Source organism: Danio rerio, chromosome 18 (assembly GCF_049306965.1).
Source record: "Danio rerio strain Tuebingen ecotype United States chromosome 18, GRCz12tu, whole genome shotgun sequence".
Classification (NCBI taxonomy): domain Eukaryota; kingdom Metazoa; phylum Chordata; class Actinopteri; order Cypriniformes; family Danionidae; genus Danio; species Danio rerio.
The window spans coordinates 22,161,587-22,175,882 of NC_133193.1; the positions used below are offsets into that span (position 1 = coordinate 22,161,587).

Genomic DNA, 14,296 nt, shown 5'->3' on the forward strand with positions numbered 1-14,296 from the left:
AACAACAACTGCAGCAACAACAACTGCAGCAACAACAACTGCAGCAACAACAACTGCAGCAACAACAACTGCAGCAACAACAACTGCAGCAACAACAACTGCAGCAACAACAACTGCAGCAACAACAACTACTACTTCAAAACAACTTCAACAATTGCATCAACGACTTCAACAAACATCAAACCTTCCACTTCAACGCATCTGCTGTGTCTTCAACCCTATTCTCCAGCAAATGACAGCCAAAAACTCCAAAGCCATTGCAATGAAACTGAACCATTACCTTTTTCCTAGCGGTGCACATGCTATGCACATGAAGGGAAGCTTTGCAAAATAACCTTACCAAACATTTAGACTAAAACATTTATAAATCTTTTGAATAACAAGACTAGTGTAAACAATGATTTTAACTAAAGATACTCGCCTCTTGCCCGTCCACTGATCCATAACATCTAACAGCTTGTTTGCTGGAATGTTCAGCAAGCAACAGCTCAAGTCATAAACAATGGTGAACTTGATCAACAAAATGGCCGCCGGGCTTTCACCTTTGGCACGCTTGACTGGCTCTCCTTAAGCCAATAGCTGTAAGGAGAAGCGTCACCACCCAATAAGCTCTCTGGAGAAGGTCCTGCCCTCTCTCTTGACTCTGTTGCAAGTCTTATGAATGAATTTGGACCAGACAAGCTTATGAATGAAGTTAAGATACCAACAAATGTTATTCATGGATTAAAGTAAAGCCAATTACTAACATTCCTTTCACAGTTTTACTAAGTGGTGACATCGCCCTTGAAGTCTTATAGAGTTCAGAGTTTGATGTTAGCAATTAAAAAAAAAAAATAAAATAAAAAAAATAAATAAATAAATAAATAAATAAATAAATAAATTATACACAGAGCACTGGGGTCCAATTACACTAGACCAGTGACTCATTTATTCATACACTAGTGTCTTATGTAAGCTTATAATGGCAAGTCAGTTGGATGTGAATCAGCAACAAACAACTTCCTGATTGGCTGCTATGAATAGGAGGACATTTCTGACAACGGATCTTCAATAAACACTTCCAGGACCACCAGACAAACTATACCCCATATCCTCAGCTCTCCATCCAGTTGCCATTCTGTGGGGGGATGAATGCTCACCTCTACCATCCTTGCACGTAGCGACATCAAGCTATCAGACCATGCATTAATAAAAAGACCATGACATTTGGCTGCAGAACCTGACCCTCATCCAACCCATTACATTTTATATGCTCTTCAAATATAATCACACTCTACATAAAGGATGCATTTCCACTCACATAGCTCACATCCACGATGCCATATTTCTCAAATTGCTTGAATTGCATTGTCACCCTGATACTAACTTCTGATTTCTGATTTCAGATCTAACCCAAGGATCTAACCCGGGCGTTCCAGCTCTCCCTTCCTTAACCTTATTCTGCTCCAATCTACAATCTGCGACTACCGAACCTGCAACAGTGAATTCGTTAATCAAAAAGAATCGATAATAAACTCATGATAGTACTATTCTTGCCCCACTGTTCAGCGTTCGTGTATTAGTCCTATTGACTTTGCGACTTGAGAATTCTCTAGCAAAAACCCTTGATTATTGGTCTCCGCTCCTCACAATTCTATATTCCTAGCATTAACAGCACCATTCCATCAGACGAATACTCGCTGAATTATCGTGATATAGACCAAGCAATTTCGCTCATCAGTTTAGCCGGCCGCAATGCTTGGCTTGCAAAAAATCGACATTTCATCCGCCTTTAAAATCATGCCAATTCACCCAGACTTCTGGCACCTTTTTGGCATTCATTGGCGCTCACAATTTTACTTTGCAGTCCGATAAACTTCGGCTGCAAAAGTAGTCCTAAAATTTTCGATATGCTTAAGAAGCATTATGCTGGATTTTATCTAATAACTACGAAATCCCGCATATCATCCATCTCCTCAATGATTTTCTCCTTATTTCCCTACCTTACCACCCCCAGCTAAACGCCTATCGATCACCCAAAGGTTTTCGAAAATCTAGGCATCCCCCTCGCAGAGGAGAAACAGCCGGTCCCAGCACTTCCATAGAATTTCTGGGCATCAACTTAGATTTGAATAAATTTCAAGCATCCCTTCCCAAAGAAAAGATTGACCGTATAATCTCTTTATCTCAAATTTTCCTCGAGAAACCATCATGCACCAAACGCGAACTGCTATCTATTCTCGCGCATTTCAATTTTGCGATGCACATAATTCCCCAAGGCCGCCCGTTTATTACTCACCTCCTTCAGCTCTCCACCTCGGTCCCCGGTTTAGAAGATACCATATATCTTTCTAAACCCAGTCGCAATGAACTCAGCTTATGGATCTCCTTCCTTAAGCAATGGAACGGCTGTTCCTTTTTCTATAGCGACCTAATTTCTTCCCCGGTGGATATTAATTTATTCACTGACCCTGCCCCCTCAGTCGGGTTCGGCGGCCTTTACCAAGGTCACTGGTTTACTTCAACGTGGCCCGCAGATGCTCAGTCTACCCAGAAATCAGCAATCATCTGCGCTTTCGAACTCTACCCCATAGTCGCAGCAGCGCTTTTATGGGGAGATGAATGGTCCGCCTCTAGCATTCTCGTTCATTGCGACAACGAAGCCACCGTTTATTGCATTAATAAAGGACGCTCGCACGCACTTCCAATTATGCCCTTACTAAGACGCCTCCTTTGGACGACAGCCAAAAGCAATTCATTATGACTGCTAGACATGTTCCAGTTTGCAAAAATCAAATTGCTGATTCTCTCTCTCACTTTCTTTTCCAGAAATTTCGGCTCTTGGTACCGGAAGCAGACCAGCATCCAACACCTGTTCCACTCTATTCACAAATGATATTGCCATAAAACTTCCATATCTCTGATCCTTTACGCTGTCGCAAGGACCCTTGAGTTATATTCAGAAATGGCTATCACATCCAATTCAATCCCGCAATACACCCCACTATATCTGATCTAACACTGCTGAATGCTGAAACACTCGCCTTTTTCATTAAGCAAAGCAAAACAGATCAGATAAGCAAAGGGCATTTTGTTTACATATTTAACATATTTTCCCCCACTCAGCCATTCCAAACTCTCCTAGCTTTCTCCATTCAAGGAGAGCAAAAGAGTCCGACCCACATGTCCCACTTTTTACTGATGACGCTAACCGTCCAGTAACCCGTTTTTGGTTTTAAAAACATCTGAAAGAAGTCCTTCGCCTTTCGGGCTTTTCCCCCGAATTGTATTCCAGCCATTCATTTAGAATTGGCGCAGCCACCACAGCAGCTCACAAGGTCTATCCCCACACCAAATCCAGACCCTAGGCCGCTGGTCCTCCGATGCCTTCAAAGCTTACATTCGCCTCAGCCGATCCCACCTCAAGACAGCCCAGCTAGCCCTAATCAGCTAAATTCCAAACTCCAACTAGGGGTACGAGCTCGACCCTAAGTAGGCTGGAGTTCGTGTGTGTGTGTGCTTGCGTATGGGTGCGCATGGAATGTGTGTGATTGCTCGCGCAAAGACAGCGTGCGTTTGCACACGTATACATGCATGTTGCACGCAGATATGTATATGGGTACAGGCGTACGTCTAAGTATACATATGTACGTGCAAGCAATGAGTATGTGAGCCTAGGGGCACTACATGTTGTGCAGGTTGCATGTATGCTCTTAACTTTCCTTTCAAACCTACTATGCTCCTTCCCTCACCATGCTCTGACCCCCGCAGGGGTCCAATCCGAATTCGACTCTCGCGAGTCACCCCTAGCCCATCCCCGGCCACCCCTTCACTACCACCCCCAGTAAGAGCCTGCACTACCCCCTCCCTCTTCCCGACTCTTACTGCCCCCCCCCCCCCCCCCATAGCTCTGACCCCCGCAGGGGTCGCGCTGAGCTTCGACTCTCGCAAGAGTCACCATTTGCGCCCCACCCAGGCCATTAGAAATGGTATGTATGCGCATGTTATACGCATACATCCGATGTATACCTGTTCCGATGCGTGTGCATGCACATGCCGAAACAGGAATAGACGCACGTGCATGCTCACGCACGCAGGTTATCCCCTCTCTCCTTTTCTTCCTTTGGCGTCGAGTTCCTCCGCCCTCTCTTTTCTTCCTTTCTCATAGGCCATCAATCCTCAGCTCTAACTCCCGCAGGAGTGACTAAAACGAGCTTCGACTCTCGCAAGAGTCCCGCCCCGGCCACCCCCTGCTGCAGTCTCCACCGCCCCCTCCCTTTCCCAGACTTCAGCAGGGGAAAATGCCCACAGCAGCTCTGACCCCCGCAGGGGTCGCTCCGAGCTTCGACTCTCGCAAGAGTCAATCACCGCCCACGCCCGGCCCTTACCATGTAATAACCATATATATTCATATATATTTATATATGCATATATAATTCTATATTCTCCTTTTCTTCTTTCTGGCGTTGAGATTCTCCGCCTGGCAATTATTTGCCCCTTCTGTCTTCCTTACAGCGTGAGTGCTTCCGCTACTTTTACCCTTCTCTGATCTTCCCCCTCATCTCCTTACCCTCCTATTTCCTCAATTCTTTTCCAGCGTTGAGTCCTCCGCTAACTGTCTTTCTTTCAGCGTCACTCTTTCGCTATGTTCTTCCTTACGCATAGGCCCTCAATCCTCAGCTCTAGCCCCCGCAGGGGCGACTAAAACGAGCTTCAACTCCCGCAGGAGTTCAGGCCCTGGCCACCTTTCACCCTCTCATGCAAGAGTCTCCACCGCCCAAATCTTCCCGACTCTTGCTTGAGCAAACTAACCCCAGCTCCCACCCCCGCAGGGGTGTATATATTTGAGCCTTGACTCCCGCGGAGTCTATCCAGCCCTGCCCCCACCCCGCCTAAGCTCTAGCAGCCTTCTTGCTCTGCTCCCTTAGAAGCTTCTCTTCCTAAGCTATCAACGCTATATCCAGCAGCCGGATATGGCTTGTTACACCTGCTTTTTGGGGGGCTCTTCAATACGCGGCTGCTGTCCCGAGCTATTCAAAGGCATTTTGGGGAGTTCCCGAGATCTACCTGAGCTCAAACTCCCCTCCCGCTTTGCAACGGGAGGGAGTCCTGGGCTCGAGGATCTCATGAGCTCAGGGCTCTCTCCCGGGACAGCATGCCAAACAAGCTTATAATTAATCATCAGCTAAGTGTGAACTCTTGAAGTGAAGTTTATGTATAAACAAATTTCGAGAGGATCACGTGCTTATGATTGCTAGCAGCTGACCCGCATTATCCAATTCACTACTATCCAATCAGATGACTCCTAAACTACTATAAATACCCTGGGGTTTATTCCATTGCTATCTTCGTTTTGAAGAGTCCCCCCTTCCTCCACTACGCCTCCTTCTTAGACGGGTGACACGGTGGCCCAGTGCCTAGCACTGTCGCCTCACAGCAAGAATGTCTCTGGTTCCTGGCTCAACCAAAACCAGCAGACATTTCTGTGCGGAGTTTTGCACTTCTCCCCGTGCTCACGTGGGTTTCCCCCGGGTTCCCCGGTTTCCTCCCACCACCCAAAAACATGCAATTAAGCCAATTGAACAAGCCAAATTGTCAACATAGACACGCTCCTAGTTAGTAATTAGTTTCAAGAGCATTCACTTGCTACAGCAGGGGAGTTCCCGAGATCTACCTGAGCTCAAACTCCCCTCCCGCTTTGCAACGGGAGGGAGTCCTGGGCTCGAGGATCTCATGAGCTCAGGGCTCTCTCCCGGGACAGCATGCCAAACAAGCTTATAATTAATCATCAGCTAAGTGTGAACTCTTGAAACATGTTAAATGACAATCTGAAATATTTTATGGCATTATTCAAAAAGATGATGATGATTTTGTATTTAAATGTTTTATCTTGATTATGTTTTTAATTAAATTGGTCTTACACTTGATTTTTACACTTGACACTGATTTTCATAGTATCTGCAATAATTGCTTTTACCAAAAACTGGCAAATCTACCATTTGGTAGAGGCTGATATTTTAGAAACTATGGGATGTGTTAAAAATAAAATGCATTAAGTGTGTTAACTAGCAACATCAGAAGTAAAAAAAAAATGCAATCCAACCTTTTTTTTCTTGGTGGGGCAACTAAAGGGTTATTCTACATCATCACCCATGATGCCAACCCGATGTAGATTGTAAACCAAAAAATAGCCAGTTGCTCTCTACAATTAAAGCAAATTAAAACAGATGCTTACATTGTCTTAATTGATATCTTAATCATGACCCTTTAAGACTTTAAGATGTACTGGTCTGTACCTAATATAAATTTCAAACAACTCTTATAAGCACTCATATAAGCAATCAACTATGGTGAAAATTCTAAAGCAAATGTGTATGCGATGTAAAAAAGTTAAGCTAGTTGATTTATTAAGATTTTCAGAAATCTTTTTTCAGAGTTTTTTTTTACACTTACCTGTACAATATGGAAAGTTTGGCCAATTCAGACAACCAATATATTTATTTTTTTTTTATATTTATTTTTTGCAAAAACCTCCAAGTACCGTCTGAAATTCCCATCGAAAATGAATATTTTTCACAGCCTCCTTTGTTTATGCTGAGTTATTTCACTTTAAAATCACAAAAAGGCTTTACTCTATGCCATGAAATTGATATCACTGAACCTAAAAACAGAAGCCCGATAAAAATGCTAATTTTAGAAGAAAAAAATCAAATGGCATTTAGAGGTTTGAACTCTTCATATATTACTTACAGAAAATTTTAAGGGGTGTAAACAAAAACAATGGTCCCAACATATTTCGTTTTACATTTTTAATTTCTACATCATCTGAGAAGCCACATATTGATAAATAAGGCTATGATAGCTGTTTTAACATTAAGCTATGATTGAATTGCCTCTTGTTACAGTTATGAAATAGTTTGATGAGCAGGAAATGTTCATGGGCTAATGACATGACCACATTGAAATGGTCTATATACTGATATATTCCAGATATTTTTTTATCTGGAACCCAATTTACAGATTGATAAATACAAATCTTTACCAGGCATGGGCCGCTATTAGATTCTGACAGTATGATAACCTTGGATAAAAATATCACGGTTTCACAGTATTACCATATTGTCATTACTACAGTAATATAATAATACAGTATAATACATAATACAGTAATATATATATAGCTTTTTCCTCTTTGTGCACAATTAATTTTAATTTGGGAAACACTTAAATGTTTTGGAACAGTAAATATGTCAGGTTAAATAATTCTAATGAAATATTGAATACTTCTGTCTTCATTAGTTTCAAAAAGAGATTTTTTTACAATTTAAAACGGCATTTTTGGATATCTTTTCTGCTTGAGATACTGTTGTTCTAAAAAACAAACAAAAAAAGATGTAAATAAAAAAAACCTTTCTCATACATTAGGAATGTTATAGCAGAAGATTTTGACGGTTTTAAAACCTTTACTTTTCCAAACCAGAGCATACCTTGAACACGGTTATTAACCCATGCTTATCATTTTCATATGATTTTTTTTCTGCATCTCATTAAATGAACAAAAGGCAAACAAAGTATGAATTACAGTATGCATCTGAATTGGATGAACCGGCAAAAATCATCCCTAATTTAACCACCTTTAATAAATCAGGCTGATCATTTTGTTATGTGGAAAATGTTAACATTACGCATTTATCGGCTGATACCAATAAAGCAGTCAATATATTGTGCATCCTACATGAAATAAATATGATGACAAATCCAGCTAAACATCTTTATTCCAGCACATGTAAACACAGTCTAGAGGTCAAGAGTTAAATACAAACCCTACAATCACTATGATGCCAATGCGGTACCTGTTGGATGCTGGCAAATGATCATGAAATAGCACAGAGCAATTATTGTGCATTATGTTCCCTCTGTGATGCATGTACAGTAAGTGGTGGGTGAGAAGAGATATCTTGCTGACTTAATGTGCTTTGGCCAAGAGACATGCAAGTCTCCAACCTCGCTCCTCATCTTGCCTGTATCTGCTTTGGGAATTGTTCCAACCTATTAGTGCACTAACAATTTGCGTGCTGATAATTAAGATGAACGTTAATAACAAAAGTGAGGATTTATGCTCTTCTACACTGTGAGGCAAAGACGCACACCAACTATTTAATGCATGCACTTAAAGTAACACAGCGAGCAGGTTAGCACTTCTTCAGGGGTGATCATTAAGCCTGAGGTTTACTTATGCCATCTCAAGACCAGCTGGTCATCTCAGCAGGGTCAGCAAAAGGCCAGCTCTGTCATAATGCCCCAAAGCAAATAACCAAATGCAAATGTGATCTTTTCTTTGTCACATACAGTTTCATCAACACAGATGAGTGACTGTGTTTCAATGCAAAAAGATGTGGCACAGATTGAGAAGTGAGGCGATAACTGTGACTTGGGTCAAGAGGTTAACCAGCTGCATCTGCAGACGGCTTAAATATGGATCTTCATGAAATCGAAGAAAAGTCAGCAAATCATAATTCTTCTGATAGTTTAGGACCAGAACCGCTTTTGCTATGGTAAAACATATTAGTTGGTTAAACAGCCCATCCAGAATTGTGTAAGGACTTTTTTTTTTGCAGGCTAAAATGTTTTTCTGATGGCTTTTCTCAGAACTTATAAGATTATTTCCTTCAACTTTGAGAAACTTGTTGAGAAAATTCACACAATTTTATTTAAAAAACCATTGGACTCACAAAATCCTGGAGGAACCGGTTATAAGTATGCTGCCTTAATATATAGATGGACATCTCAAAACGCACATCACATGACAACAACTCCTCGAACGGCCAAAAATTGTAAACAAAGAGTCGCTGTCATTTCTGGAAGAAATTCGCCATCAAGACCAAGTTGTGAATTACTTCAGAAGACCAGCGCGATCTGATAAAGCATTATCCAGAGGATGATAATGTGTAAAACGGCCAAAAATGAGGTTGGAGTCGTGATCTTGTTTCTTTCGAGCTCGCATGTGCATTAGCTTAGGAAACCTGACAATATGCCTATTTTGTTTGATTTAAACGTTTAGAAACAAAACCTGAGATTAGTAATTGTAATTTTATTTGTGATTCTAAATATGTAATGCAATCGTAAGCTTGACAAACAGTTTTTGAGAATTTGATGTTAGCCCATTCAGACAGAATGCCTGAGCATACTGCCGTTTAAAAGATGGTCGCCGAGTGAATCGACTTGCCTTAAAGGGACTTTGACATTAGTGATGTGCAGCTCTGAATGTACAGAAAGGCCAAGATAAGAAATGTGAACAGGAAGGCTAATGATACTGATTGCTATATTTCGCTACTTTGACTTTTTTAAAGTGTAAAACACAGATGCGTTTAATTGACTCCAAAAACATTATAATTGACTCTATCCACACAAAGCATGCTCTGTGTCAGACGACCCACTGGGCTGATCTCTGACACCCATCTGCCCAAGATAAGTAATGCTATAAAATGAACACAGAGATCAAATGTGCTGAGATAATCTACAAGTTTACTCTCTACAGGGTGTCCCTGTTTAGCATATAGTCTGGTATTGAAAGCAGACGGAGACAAGCCAAGAGTACAAAGCTTCTTGGTGGCAAATGCCCAGTCTCACCAAAGGTGGATATAATTAACCTAAAAATTAGGGCTGTACGATATTGGAAAAAACTGACATTTTTCTGCGATAAATACAGTATTATGGTATGACTAAAATTTCATATCAAAGATGACTTTATTAATTAATTTTAGAATTAATTCAGGAATTAATTCAAAATTTTACATTAATTCAGATGATTTTGTAGGCAAGTGAGCATCTGCATTAAATGCACAATTTTTTTTTTATATAAATATAGAAAAAATAAGCTAAATAACAGCACAGATAAAAAAAAAACTCAAATGAACACTTTGTGGCTTTTGGTACAGTATTTATGTACAGAAATGGAATAATCAAATGTAAAATAACACTGTATAATCTTCATTGTATAAATAATTTAACTCAGTTAATATTTATTAAAGTGCCAAACTTTTTCATTTCTTTTTTCCCAAATGGTTTAAATTCACTTAAAAATTGCTTGAAATGCTGCGATGTGACTATTGCCGACTATCACATTGTGATATCGATGCTGAAATGATATATTGTGCAGCCCTACTACACATGTACAAAAACAGACACATGCAGACCGTCAGATGGATGACTTTCACTGCAAGTGTGAGGATCGGTTTACTTCTGCTGTGTATTATGGCTTTTAAAAGTATGGCAGTTCCCTAAGTGAGTTGCTTTCAGTCCACTTAACACGAACAGACAGAGCAGTGCAGAGCAGAGCAGGACCAAGCTTATTTCATTATGAGGGCAGTCTGCCATATAAGTGGAAAACAAAAGGAAGTGGGTGAGAAAAATTGGAGACAGGGGTAATTCAAAGGAATGCACATGGACGGATGATGTTTCACAGAGATTGAGGGTTATACCAACGTCTACTACAGAATATTGATCAAGTGGAAACTCATTGTCTCCTTCAAAATAGTTGTTCAGTATGCAAAAAATCCTTTTTACCTTACATTATTCCTTCTTTATGTTAGGCCACATGATTTATGAAAATTGACATTATGAAAAATTGTGATATTCCTTTGTTATTGTGAGTCTTGCAAAAATGAAAACATCCATTCAAACCAAGGCAGCAAAGTTTACTTTGGGCCATTTACACGGCCAGTTAAATGTGACCCAATTCCAATTTTTTGCTCATATGTGACCCAGATTGATCTGTACTATGACAGTGTAAACATGAAAAAAACCATGCATTCGGAAATTCCGAGATCTATTTCAGGCCTCCTTCATATGTGGAAATAAAATCAGATATAACACAGATATGTGACAATGCGACTATCATGTAAACAGGTAGATCAGACTTATTAAGGCATTCCATTTTGTACGTCATTAAACTTGAGACAATGTGGTACTTCTCCACAGTCTAATGAGGTAGAAGGAAGAGTGTGTGTGGAGACACCAACGCGATAAACAACAACAACAGAGGAAACATGGAGGAGGAAAGTGGTCAGTCGCCACAATTTGCTCCCACCAGACCTGAGCTCTCTCTCGTACCCACAAATTCTTTTGAATGGTGGAGGACACTATATATAAACCACAGGCGCAAACATGCGATGATGGCCCTTTCCCTCCTCCTCCACCTCAAAATCATTTTAAAGTTGGGTGAACTTCGCCTATTTTCGCAGAGCTAAAAGCAAGACAATTTCTTCCATCTTGGCTAGTGTGGCACAGATGCTAGAACCCGCCTTTACGCATGCAAGACGTCATAAATTGTATGGCAACTGTAAACACATGAATCGAATATGGGTCACAATTAAAAGAAAGTGTAAACGGACAGCCAGAAATATAAGATATAGGCAACAAATCGGAATTAGGGCATCAAGACCTGACAGTGTAAACATTGCATATTGAAAGTCTGGATATACCAAGGCATAGTAGAATAATAAAAGATCAGTATATAGAAATTAGCATACTGTGAGCCTCAGACACCACTGTTTCCTCGTTCTCATGTAAATTCCAGGAGTGTAAAACCCGGGTGGACAATGGACCAATCAGAAAACAACACCAGCTCTGACGGGACTCATGGGCCATCCCCTCCACATTTGCATGTATGCCTATTTGGGTTGTTTATCCGGACCTGACGAGCAGCCATGTCATCAAGCTATGAGATCATCAAAAAAGTTGCAGTATATGGCACCTATATTCATTCATTCATTTTCTTTTCGGCTTAGTCCCTTAATTAATCTGGGGTGGCCAGAGCGGAATGAACCACCAACTTATCCAGCATTAAGCAGCGGATGCCCTTTCAGCTGCAACACATCACTGGGAAACATCCATATACAATTATTTACAAACATACACTACGGACAATTTAGCCTACCTAATTCACCAATACCATATGTCTTTGGATTGTGGTGGAAACCGAAGCACCCGGAGGAAACCCACATGAACACGGGGAAAACATGCAAACTCCACACAGTAATGCCAACTGACCCAGCTGAGGCTCAAACCAGCGACCTTCTTGTAGTGAGGCGATTGTGCTAGCCACAGCGCCACCATGAAGCCCATGGCACCTTTAACTAATTCAAAATGATTAACATGATCTTTAAAACATATACGTTTAATAATTAATACCTTATATATAGTCCATAAAGATCTGAAAATGTACTGGGGTTGTATCAGCCATGACCCAGAAACACTATAAATAAATAATTTGTTAATTACATTTACGTACCTGTATATTTTAACAGAAAGCTATCCATATTGTATCTTTTCGAATAGCATCATGGGACCTTGATTCCCTATCTGACAGCATTAGTTGACTCTGTTGCCATTTTTAGTCTAAAACGGCGTATTTTCCTGTAAATAATGGCACAAAAAGCAGACAGTGAGCTCCCAGTAGCTGTTATTTTACAGATTTATTTCTTAGAGTGAAGCACGTCGTGAGCACTTCGGAAAGAGGAACAGACTGCAAATGAAAACATTCAACACCTGTTATTCTGACCATCAACTATGGAGGAGCTAGTAAACACTGCAAAGTCTAAAGGACCAGAGAGCGGGGTGAGTGAGGAGGGGTATGATGGAGAGAGCGAGAGATCTGAAGAGATGGAGGAGTCTGGAGGCGGGAGAAATGTCTGTGTGTCATGGCAGATAGAGAATGGAGGGCTTTGAGATTCTCCGCCATCTGGCACTTTCCTCTAGGCTTTCACAAATCTCTTCTATAATCACAGAGGCTGTGCCGTCCCTCCTCCTCCTGCTTCTGTACTACTTTATCTGTCCATCACTAGGGGTCAGGAGCCATAAAGATGAGCTGAGATCAACATTCTGGTTCAAAGTAAAAGGTGGGATGGAAACTGGATACAAATCAACAAAGAATGGTGGCGTCTGACAGGAGTGTCTGCTGTAATTTGTGTTTGTGGAATACTAGAACAAAGCTGCTTTGCACAAAACGCATCTGTCAGAACTGTACGATTACTGATGCTTTAGTTCTTTATAATGAGGGCATGGTTTAGTTGTCACTCTCCATTATTCTGTGGAAAGAGATTCACATTTCTTTCGACATCAGGCATAAATTTCAATTTAGCCATAAAGCAGTTTTATACTGCAAAACTCTTCACTTTAAGTCAACATTTCTTTCAGGAGATAATTAAAGATTATTATTACGCTCTATAAGAAAGTATTGATTCTGTTTGGGGGTGTATTAGAACATGCTTAATGGTTCAACCAATATACATTGTTACAATACCTTTCTCTTCAGCTTGGCGCAAAGGCTCAATTAGTTCTGGGTTTGACGAAAAATGTGCTGTGATTGGTTAGTAGTCCCAATGCATTGTGATTAATGAACAGCTTGGACAGTACTTCCATGCATGGGCGTGGTAGTGGGGGGAAAAGTGGACCTGACTACCCAGGGCCCCGTCAAGGGAGAGGGCCCTTTGAAATCCCACCAATTTTTTTTTTTTTTTTTTTTGTAGCCTACTTCGAATTAATTGGCCCCTCCAATTGATGTCAATGTCATTATTTATTTCAAAATATATTAATAACAACCCCCCCCCCCCCACACCCGGGATTGTTTAGTCCGCCCATAGACGGCAGTCAGCGGCAAACAAGTAAGGCAGTGAGTCTAGAGCCTGATCATGCTGCGCAAAAAGCCCAAATCGAGCTTTCAAAAAAAGAAAGACAGGAAGGAAAAAGAAAGGAGGCAGAATGAGGGGAAGCAACTGATGACTGCTTTCTTTTCAAAAGGTGAACTGAGTTTGCTTGTTATGAAACTACATCTAATTAAAGTTAATATAGTCAACTCCAGACAGCTGCTGCTATTGCAGGGCTCGAAATTGCGACCATTTTGGTCGCATATAATGCTGATTTGTGTACAGTCATTACTAGGGAAACCGTAATATTTCAGCGCTCCTAAAGCGCCCCCTTGTGACAGAGAATTAATTTTTATTTCCAATAAATTTTTTCAGCTGTTTATGGTCAAATTATTGCAATTATTGATCCATGTGTAAATGTGAAAGAAGTTAATGTGCCTTTTAAAAATCTAAACAATTAAGTAATACTAATATAAGAAATTATATACTTGATTTATCCCTTTTAATGGTATAAAGGTTGAAATGCCATTGTATTAGATATTTTGGGTCTGTATACGTCTGCAAGATGTCTGTTAAAGATCTCTTGATCTGGAAAGCACCTGCTGTATACAAACGTCTGGCAGACGTCTGTATGATGTCAGTTTTACACACATTCTGAATCGCAAACATCT

General features: G+C 40.7%; 1 protein-coding gene across 2 annotated transcripts in view; it reads right to left on the bottom strand.

Moving 5' to 3' along the window:
- Positions 1 to 14,296, bottom strand: part of cttnbp2 (cortactin binding protein 2) — a 96,619-nt gene that overhangs the window by 47,489 nt on the left and 34,834 nt on the right. The window lies entirely within an intron of this gene.